Consider the following 11,622-nt stretch of genomic DNA (forward strand, 5'->3'; position numbering starts at 1 on the left):
TCACCATTTTACAGATGAGAAAACTAAGGCTTGGTGTGGACCTCCCCACTCGCCCTGGAGGAGCATCAGGGACAGAGCACTGGCCTGGTCCCTTCTTCTCCAGAGACCCCAAAGCCAGCCTGGTCCTCCAGCCACCTGCCCACCCTCCACCCAGACCCTCTGCATCAGCCTCACCCTATTGACCTACCGGGGCCCCTGCTCCGGATGCTGGTGTCTGCCAGCTCCCTTCACCCGGCCTCACCAGCCTCCTGACCTTGAAGTGACCTCCCCCACAATGGTGTCCTTTTCTCCATGGCCTTGGGCCCTATCACACTCCAGCAGTGGCCACCCTCCCCGGATTACTGCTTCCTCATGTCCCTAGGGGATCAGCGTCCTTTGACCGTGACACTCCCCCCACATTTCTGCATATTCTCCAGCCCAGGTTTTCTCACTCTCTGTGTGACTGAGATTTAGAACCGGGTCTCACTCTTCTTCGCATGAGGGCTGTCTTGTACGTTCTTGGTTCTACCCACTAGATGACAAAAGCAGTCCCCACCACACCAAAGTCGAGATAATTTAAAGTATCTCCAGAGCTGGGCACAGAAGTGCACACACCTGTGAGCCAGCTACTTGGGAGCTGGAGCAGGAGGATCACAAGTTCTAGGCCAGCCTAGACCATTTAGCAAGACCCTGTCTCAAAATAAAGCAATCTCCAGACATTGCCAATGCCTTGCAAGGGGCAGAATCACTCCTGGTTAAGAACCCCTGGCCATCTACAACTAAAAATATTAAAAAAAAAAAAAAAAAAAAAACCTGGCCTAACACATGCAGCTTATTTTAGCCTCAGGACCTTTGGACATGCTATACTGAATTCTTTCATGTCAGTTACAATTCAGCTTAAATGCTACCTCCTGAGAGGGTCTCCCTGAATGTCCCATTGCTCAGTGATCCTTTTAGTCACTTGAGTCCCAATGCTGTCACCCTATTTTGATTTTCTGCCCAGTACTCACCACATGATTCTACATGATGCACACTGTCTCTCCTGCAAGAACGTGAGTTGCATGGTGCAAGGATCTTATCTGCCAAGGCCCGGTTGCCTGGCACATAGTAGGTGCTCAGTAAATAACTGTTACCTCAGTGGGTTCATCCACAATCGTCCATCTTTCTCAGCTGCTATCTGTGGCTGCAGAACACTGAGCAAGACCAGGCTTCCCCAGGAAGGGAACAGACCCTGGCAGTATCTGTCTTCTGGCTTTCCCTGGGGACTTCAGCCTCCCTCTTCTTCTTGCTGGTGCTAGAAAGGCCAATTTAGAATCCTCTGGAGAAGCAGGTCACAGAAGAAAGTTTTCCGAGCCCAGAGCCACCAGAAGACAAGCCTCCTGCAATTCTAGTAACTTTTGTCTTAGGCACTTTCTGGGTCTTTCCCCGCCCAATTCTCCCAGCAACTGGGATAATGAAAAGAATTATTTGGCTTTCAGGCACCGGCTTAGCTGGGCGCTCAGCCAGGAGTGGCGGTTAACTGTTGTGTGCCAGGCTATGACCGCTCATCATAGCAGATGCCATCTGTTGAGGGTCTGGGAGGTGCCAGCCAGTTGGCATTCAGCATCAGCCGTCCAAAATACAAGCCCAAGAGGCAGATATTAGGTTCCTGTCTCATAGATGCAGAAAACAGGTCCAGAGAAATGAGGTCACATGTGATTTCCAACAACCTCCTGGCCTAGTAAGAATGTCATGCTTTTTTATTTTTAGTTGTTGATAGACCTTTATTTTATTTATTTATATGTGATGCTGAGAATTGGACCCAGTGCCTCACACATGCTAGGCAAGTGCCCTACTGCTGAGCCCCAGCCCCAGCCCCAGACTTATAATGCTTTTATGAGAGAGTGAGCCTGCACCACACCTGGGTCATAGGAGGGGCCCATGAGATGTTGGCCGTGACTGATCCCCATCATGACCACCACCACCAGCTTCCCTCAATAAGCGGCAGTTAGGAATCAAACCCAGCTCCGCAGCCAGTGTCAAAAACATTCTAGCAGCTGGGAGCGGTGGCGCACACCTGTAATCCCAACTACTCAGGAGGCTGAGGCAGGAGGATAGCAAGTTTGAGGCCAGCTTCAGCAACTTAACAAGGCCCTGAGCAACTTAGTGAGACCCTGTCTTAAAATAATAATTATAATAACAATAATGGGCTGGGGATATGGCTCAGTGGTTAAACACCCCTGGGTTAAAAAAAAAAAAAAAATCAGCAAGTGTTCATGAAATCTAAGTTGCTAGACCAGGGTTTCCCGAGTTTGGCACTGATGACATTTGGGCTAGAACATTCTTCATCGTGGGCAGCCGTCTAGTGCTTTGTGGACTCTAGGGCAGCACCCCTGGCCTCTCCTTGTTGTGATAACCAAAGATGTGTCCTGACTTTGCCAAGGGTCCCCTGGGGAGCAAAACCCCTGACCCCTCACTAAGAACTACTGATCTGTCACTAGTGATAACGATATCACTGTAGTTTTTCTTTTCTGAGGGTTCTGGGGGTGGAACTCCAGGCCTCAGGTGTGCTAGGCTCTGCCACTGAGCCCCGCTCCAGTCCATTGTTATTAGATTTTGATGGACTCAAGTTTGGGGTACAAATACCTATACTGTCTCCAGTTCTCCAGGCAAACTTGGGGACTTCAATTTGCTCCCCTGGTTGATCAATGATGAAAACAAGCTTCAGAGAAGTTACATAACTTGCTCAAGTTCCCATGGCAAAGGAGGTAAGTTGAGAGTCAAACAGAAGCATGACTCTAAACCTGAGTTGTTAGCTGAACAGGAACTTGCAGAATTGAAGAATTCTTGGCAGAGGTTTTGAAATGTGATAATGGGATTTAGATTAGTTCTCTAAAGCGTCTCTATTTTTTAGAGACACATAATACAATACAGTCAGTCCTCCATATCTGTGGGTTTGGCATCTGCAGATTTAACCAATCCCAAGTCAAAAATATCTGGAAAAAATTGCATCTGGGCTAAACGGATATAGATCTTTTCTTTCCCCTGACAATAAAATAAAAACACAGCACCCAACTACGTCCACAGCATTTGCATGGCTTAGGGATTCTAAGTCATCTGGAGATTATTTAAAGACCACAGGAGGATGTGTGTACGCTCTAATCAAATAGCATGCCGTTTTATATCAGGGACTTGATCATCCCCGGAGTTTGGTATCCGTGGGGGTCCGAGAGCCAATCTTCCTTGGATACCAAAAGAAATTGCATTTATGGAATGAAGAGATGACTGGGGTTTGCTTCAAAATAATTGATGGGATGTAGATAGGGCCGGGAGGAGTAGGGCTGACCAGGGGATAATGGTGGTCCTGGCTGAGGCGAGTGTTTGAATCTCTCCCTAGGAAAAGAATGCAATATTCATCAATTAGTACTCTGAAGGAATAGCCATGAAAATCCCTATGTGCTGAGCCGGCCCTGAGCCTCAGGCATTTCTATGTCTCTGAGCCACCTGTGCATGGTGAGCGTCATCATTCCCACCTGACAGAAAGGAAGTCCAGGTTGAGATGTGTTAATAAGCCCTTTCAACCTGAGGCCGGGAAGAGCCAGGCTCGGCATGAGCGGGGCAGCAGCGCCCTCTGGAGGCCAGCACAGGAAACGCTGCGTGAATGGAGCGAGTCTTGGGAACCCAGGTGGGGTGCAAGGGGTGGAGGGGAGGAAGGAGAAGGCCAGGTTTCAGCGTTTGTGGGAAGCCATTAAAAAAAATAATAGAAATCAAGATAAATAATATGATTTCAAATTTTAAATTGCGGACAAAGGATAAATAATATTTAATGCAATACTTCTGAAAATCAAAATGAACACAAAAATCCACAATGAATAAAATGTCAAAATTTTATCAAAACTATAATAATATACCAACTCCCACTGACTCATGCAAGTATTTAAAAGTGTAGAGGGGGCTGGGCGCATAGCTGAGTAGTAAAAGCACCTTCGCACCAGGCTCGAGGCCTTGGGTTCCATCCCCAGCACAAAAAGCCAGGGTGGGGGTGGGGGAGTAGACAGTCCCAGGCCTTAGCAAGGATGTGGCGATATCTGACCTCTATATATTGCTGGCGGAATGCAAAGTGTTTCAGCCACCACGGAAGACAATTTGGTGGTTCCTCAAAAAGTTAAACACAATATGCTAAATTACCATATAATTCGGCTTCTACATCTATGTGCAGAAGAATTGAAAGCAGGTGTTGAAGCACTCCTGTTCCAGGGCAGCACTATTGATGGTAGCCAAAAGATACAGACAGCCCAAATGTCCATCAACAGAGGGGTGGACAGACAAAATAGGGTCCACCCATACAGCGGAATATCTTTCAGCCATAAAAGGCAAATAAGCACTGGCCCGTGCTACAGTGTGAATAAACCTGGAAAACACAATGCCAGAGTAAAACCCAGACACTCAAGGCCACCTGGGGTGTGATCCCATGGGGGTGAAATGTCCAGTGCAGGAGAATCCAGAGGGACAGAAGGCGGAGACGAGGTTTCCAGGGCTTGGGGAGGGGCGTGGGGAGTGGTTGGTGACAGATAGTTTCTTTTATGGATGAGGCAAAGGTTTTGGTATTTTTGCAGTTTGAATGTTTGTCCCCTCCAACACTCATGTTGAAATGCAGTCGCCATGGTAACACTACTAAGAGAATAAGTTCTAGCGCTCTGTAGCACAGTGGGGTGACGCAGCTGGCAACAACCTAGGGAAGACCGAGCTCAGACACAAAGAAGTGATGAGGAGATGGAAATTCGAATTAACCTGATGGATCATCCCACACTGCACACACGTATCAATCATCCCACTCTTCCTCCAAAACGTGCACAACAACGTGTCAATTAAAAGGAAGAGGCGGAGCCTTTAAGAAGTGACTGGGTCATGTGGGGTCCACCCCCAGGAGAGGAGTCCCCTCATTAAAGGGGTTTGCCCCCCGGACCCTCGCGTCCCCCGCCTGCCACCAAGCCAGACTTTTTCAGTACAAGGACAGGTGGTAAATATTTTCAGCTCTGGGGCTCAGACAACCCTAACTCAGCTCTTAACTCTGTCCCTGCAGCCAGCAGCCAAAGACTATTTGTAAACCAGTGGGTGGGACTGTGTGTCAGTAAAGCTTGGCAGACACTAAAATTGAATTTCACAGTCATTTTCACATCATGTGTCCTGAAATAGTCTCCCTCTTTTGATTTTTCCCCTCCTGTCATCCCAGCAGCTTGGGAGGCTGAGGCAGGAGGATCTCAAGTTCAAAGTCAACCTCAGCAACTTAGTGAGGCCCTAAGTAACTCAGGGAAGTCCCATCTCTAAAGAAAATATTTTTTTTAAAGGGTTGAAAATGTGACTCAGTGGTAAAGCGCCTCTGGGGTCAATCCCCAGTACAAAAAAAAAAAAAAAAATTCATTCTCAGCTTATAGGTATATGAAAAAGAGGAGATGTTGATTTCTCTTAAGAACTAGAACATTTATAAATTTCTAACCCAAGCCTGAGGTGCATAAAGACTATTGGTCAACAACGGACCTCAGATACGACAATGATCCCACAAAATTAGAGTGGAGCTGAGTAATCCTGTTGCCCAGTGACATCGCGGCCACTTAATACACTCTGCACCTGTGCAGTGATGCCGGCGTGGACAAACCTACCGCGCATCCAGTTGTGTGGAAAGACACACAGACGGTGCCAGGCGGCAGGTGCTGCTTGATCAGGAGATGTTACTGGCTTATGTATTCACAGCATGCCCAGATGGGCAGGGTGCCACTTCGCGGTGGAGGGGAGACATAAAGAATGTCCGCGCGCTTCTGCCCTTTCCAATGCTTTATTCCCTCAAATCACTCGGCACAGTTTCACTCTATAGGTTCTTCATCAAGAAGATGACGGTCCCTGATGCTGGGCACTGCGGTGGACAGAATCAATTCACAGCAAACAATTCCAGATCAACCCTAAGCTCTGCAAACACACTTCATCATGACAGGCTCATGGCAGATGGTCCCTCTGCACACTAAGCTCAAGGGTCAGATCTAAAGTCTTGGGCCTGAAGTCCGGCCAAAGGAGGCTTCTCCTGGTGTGGAGCTGACGGCTGGCTGAGGACACGGTCACATGGTCCTCTTCTCACCAGGGTCAAGAGGCTGCTGCAGAGTTTGAGAGGGTGAGGACGACGCAGAGGATCGGGCAGATGAGGAGAGCTGGGGTGTCCGTGCAGCTCCTCCTCAGGCTCTCCGCGTGTGGCACCGTGGGGGCTGGCTGAGTGTCCGTTGGCTCCATCATTTATACTAAATTTGGGGGCTTCTGCCCGCCCTTTCAGTCCCTATCAGCCGTTTCCAGGGTTCCCAGTGACGTCTAGAGTCAGGACATGTGGTTTGGTGATTTCCGTCCTGATCTTACACCTCGGACTCCTACCAGGGCGAAGGCAAATGACATGTGACTTCACCCTGACTCATACCAGGGTTGTGGAAAGTGGCTTGTCTTTATCAGGCTAGGCCCGGTGACACGTTGGAAGGCTCTGTAGGCTGTGCCTGGTGGGACTGCAGGGGTATTTTAAAATGGAGTTGCTTAGGCTAAGGCCGACCTTACACAGCACTAGATTTTTTAAAAAAAAATATTTTATTTTTTATTTGTAGTTGGACACAATACCTTTATTTTATTTATTTGTTTTTATGTGGTGCTGAGGATGGAACCCAGGGCCTTGCATGTGCTAGGGGAGTGCTCTACCGCTGAGCCACCACCCCAGCCCAGCACTAGAGTTTTAATCATTATTTTAGAATGGACCTCTTCCACTTGTAAACAAACTTTTCACTGAGGGCTGGGGGGTAGCCCAGGGGTAGAGCACTTGCCTGGCACGTGTGAGGCCCTGGGTCTGATCCTCAGCACCACACAGAAAGGAAGGAAGGAAGGAAAGAAAGAAATTGCATCCATCTACGACTTAAAAAAAAAAAAAAAAGTTAAAAAAAAAAAGTTTGCTGGAAAGCAGCATGTGATGTCCTGTGGCGGCAAACTCTCCATCTCGTTTTCTGCGTCTCTCGCTAGAGAGGTCTCTTTTCTCTCGGGTCCTGTTCCTCTCGGCTCTTGAAGCGACAGGCTGTACCTTGTAGCCACCCAGCCTTCGTGTGGAGTGGCCTCTACCACCAGGGTTCCTGTGTGCGCACCCTGTTGGCACAACAGTGAAATCGCCTGGTGACACAATCCTTGGAGTGTGTCCTTGTCATTAAGTGATGTGGGACTGTATTTGGAAGCCTCTCCCTCTCCACTCAAAGGGTGACTATATTCTGCTTCTTGGGATGCCCATTCTCTCGGTTTGTGAGATGATTTTACTGAATAAATACAATCCCCAAACAATAGATCATCAGTTTTGTATCTTTGGGATCTTTCTATAAAACCATGCTGTGGGGATTCTGACACAACTTGCTTTTTACACTCAGCGCGTTTGACATTTGGGTACCCTAGAATTTGTGCCCTTTTCAGCGCTGGGTAGAGCCCCAGCACATGATTACAAGGGATGTGCTCACCCTCCTCTCGATGGACACTTGTGGGTTTTTTTTAAGTGTTTTTTTTTTTTTCCCATAAGAAATAAGTGCTTCCTATAAACATTCTGGAACATTCTGGAGATGTTTGAAGCCAGAGCTGAAGGTAAATGGGTGGATTAGAAAAGGGGGCCACCCCTGGAGCCGTTCGTCACACAGGTGTGGATAATCAGGAGAAGATGTGGCTTGTGGCTGAAGTTGGTGAGAGCACGTTGGGGAAGCTGAGGCTGGGCGAAGTTAAGTGACCCCCAGGGCCACATGGTGTTCGTGGGTGTGGCGGGCAGCCTCCCCCATGCCCCCGCCTCCTGAGATTACAGGAGTGCCCCGTTGCTTTCCAATCTTGAAGGCAACCTTGTGAAAATCTATCCCAGGACTTCCCTACTCAGTTACTTTCAGGTAGACACTCAGAAATCCCAAGGAACAATAAACATGCCTGCTTTCAAACTGCTATAACTGGGGGACAGTTGGCACATAGCAATAGCTAACAGACACACAGGGACAATGAGGCCCTCGTAGGATGCTCAACTCTTACTGGCGTGGGTCTCCGTGCCTTTGCTCCACGTAGACTTTAATAACAATTTCCTGCCATTTTTCAGCAGCAGAGACACATTTCAGAGGACCCCAGACCACAGATGCATCAGTGGGGGTGAGACCTTTCACCTCAGCCCTGATGCAGGAGGGGCCCACTAGAAGGAAATCTGTCACACCAAGGAACAGGACAGGGACACCAGGTGCTTCTCAGTCTGTCCAGCCAGAGATTCCTTGAATATGTATTTTCTAAACATTCCTACCTCCAGCCTCTACCCATTCTGAGATCTCCATCCAGGACACTCTTCCCTACATCTTCTAATCCTCCTGTGTATTTCGAGGCTCTAGACAAATCCCTCTCCTCCAGGAAGCCCTCCTTGATCTCCCAGTCATTTTACTCCCTCTGAAGAGCAAGAAATGGGTCTTCAGGACTCAGTGCCCCCTGGGCCAACATGGATGAGCTAAACTGCAGCAGTGTTTGCCGAATAAACTGGTACTCCCCAGATATTTTGGGTTGCAGGTTTGTGTCCTCCTCCTTTCATAAATTGAAATGCCCCAGAGTGATGGTCGTTGGAGCGGGGACCTTTGAGAGGTGATTAGGGTTCAATACAATCATGACGGTGGGGCTTCCAAGGTGAGATGAAGAGTTTTGTGGCCAGGCGTGGCGGCGCACACCTGAAATCCCAGCAGCTCGGGAGGATTGTGAGTTCAAAGTCAGCCTCAGCGATTTAGCGAGGCCCTAAGCAACTCAGTGAGACCCTGTATCTAAATAAAAAATAAAAATGGCTGGGGATGGGGCTCAGTGGTAGAGCACCTGGGGTTCAGTCTCTAGAAGGACTGAGGAGACAGCCCAGAGTGCCTGCCTAGCAATGGCAAGGCCTGGTACTGCATACACACACGCACACACACTCACACTCACACTCACACACACACACACTCACACTCACACACACACACTCACACACACTCACACTCACACACACACTCACACTCACACACACACTCACACACACACTCACACTCACACACTCACACTCACACACACTCACACACACTCACACACTCACACTCACACACACACTCACACACACACTCACACACACACACACTCACACTCACACACACACATCTTTATAAAAAGATCAGATCTGGGATTTCTCTTTCTGTTCTCTATCCTGGGGGGACACAGCAAGAATTATAGCTTTCAAACAGCTTCATTTTGGGGGCAATTTGGAAGCCCTCTCCAGTCCTGGATCTGCCTACACCTTGATCTTGGACTTCTCAGAATCCAGAACTATGAGCAACAAATGTTTGTTCTTTAAGCCACTTGGTCTATAGTAATTTGTTCAAGCAGTCTGTATTAGGTTCTCAGAGAAAGAGGATCAATAGGATAAACACAGATGCAGATACCTAGAAAGAGAATTCTTTTTTTAATAAATTTATTTTATTTGTTTATTTTTTCTTTTTATGTGGTGCTGTCGATGGAATCCAGGGCCTCACATGTGCTAGGCAAGCGCTCCACCACTGAGCCACAATCCCAGCCCCTAGAAAGAGAATTCTTAGAAGAAATTGGCTCATGCAATTATGGCAACATGATCTGCTGTATTCAACGTGGAGCCCAGGAAATCCAGGATTGCAGTTCAGACCATACCTACAGTTCTGAGGACCACTGGGAGCTGCTGGTAGAATTCAAGTCTGAGTCTGAAGGTCTCAAAACCAGGAGCATCAATGTCCAAAGACAGAAGAAAGTGGATATTCCAGCATAAAGTGCAAGAGTGAATACCCCTGCCTCCACTGTTTGGTTGTATTTAGGGACTGTATTAGTTAGCTTTCCATCACTGTATCAAAATACCTGAGAAAAACAACTTAAAGGAGGAAATGTTTATTTGGGCTTGTATTTTCAGAGGATTCTGTCCATGGGGGGCTGACTCCGTTGCTTTTAGGCCTGTGTTGAGGCAGAACTCCATGACAGGGGGCTCATGGGAGAGCAGAGCTTCTCTCCTAAGGCAACTGGGAAGCAGAGAGAGAGGGGAGAGGGGAGGGGGCCCTTGAAGCTACCCCAACTATCCCCCACCCCCATAGTCCACTAAGTTCTGAACCCGGCAATGGCTACTCCATCGTGAGGTCGGAGGACCTGCTCACCCCGCAAAGGTCCCACCTCTGATCACTGCTGCTCTGGGGACCAAGACTTCAACATGTGAGCTCTGGGGAGACAGCCAAGACCAAACCGTAACACAGGCCTTCACAGGACTGAGGAATGCACTCACCAGGGGGGGCTCTTCCTTATGCAGGTACTGACTGAAATGCTACTCTTTCCCAGACACCCTCCCAGACACCCTTGGAAATAAGGCTTACTAGCTAACCGGGCGTCTCAGTTAAATCAACACATATGGGGCTGGGGCTGGGGCTCAGCAGTAGCGCACTTGCCTGGAATGTGTGAGGCACTGGGTTCGATTCTCAGCATCACATATAAATAAATAAAGGTCTATCAACAACTAAAAAAAATGCCTTCGAAAAAATTAACACATAAAATCAACCATCCCAGCAGCACCAACTGACGGTGATCTGTTTTTATCGCAGAGTCACTGGTCACTTGAGGCAGGACGAGGTGCCCATCTGCACAATATAGTTTCAAACTGCTCCCTGGGTTTTGCCTGGTTAATAGCACTGTTCATTCTTCCACGGATCATCAAGTTTTTAGTCAGAAAGAATCTTAAAAATCATCCAGTGGGGCCGGGGAGGCAGCTCAGTGGTGGAGTGCTAAGATGGTTAAGGTTCTGGGTTCCATTCCCAGCTTGAGGGGGAGAAACCATCCGGTCCAGGAGTTGTCAAGTTTTTTTGTCGTTGTTGTTGCGGGTGTTTTCAAAAAGTCGGTCCATATTTTCAGTTGTGCAGGTCATTTGGTCTATAGAAATGACTCAAATGACTCAACCCTGCTGTTGTAAGCATAAAGACCAGGTTTAGACAACGTGTAAACAAATGATCATGGCTGTATACCCATAAAACTTTATTTAAAAACACAGATGAGGGGCCAGATTTTTTTTTTTCCAGTGCTGGGGATGGAGCCCAGTGCCTTGTGCATGCCAGGCAGGCCTCCACCACTGAGCCACATCCCCAGCCCTGGCGGCCAGATATGGCCCATGTTTACCTTCCCTTCACCTAACCCAACGTTTTCATTCGCCCAGGAGGGGTTCACCCAGGCTCACAGTCAGTTAGTAGCAAAACCAGAACTCATGCTCAGGCCTGCCAGCATCCTATCTTTGTGACTTGACTTTGACCTCTCTGCTGGCTTCCATGGGCTCCATTAGATGTTCATTTCCTCCACTAATTGGCCTGGGACTTTTCCCAGGTGCCTGGAGGCAGGTGCTAACCAGAAAGCACAAGGTAAACACATTGAGAACTGCCCACGTCTGTGGTGACTGCTGGAAGGCAGCCTGGGAACAACGCAGTGGATGGAAAAGAACGTCGGCTCAGCATCAGAGATGATGCTCAACTCGTTGTTCACGGAGAAGTGAGGGTAAAGGAAGAAGCTGGGCTTTAGAACTGGAATCAGATGGGCCTGGACGTCATTCTGCCCCACTGTCAGCAACATCTGACCCGT

This window comes from Callospermophilus lateralis, chromosome 1 (genome assembly GCF_048772815.1).
Source record: "Callospermophilus lateralis isolate mCalLat2 chromosome 1, mCalLat2.hap1, whole genome shotgun sequence".
Taxonomy (NCBI): domain Eukaryota; kingdom Metazoa; phylum Chordata; class Mammalia; order Rodentia; family Sciuridae; genus Callospermophilus; species Callospermophilus lateralis.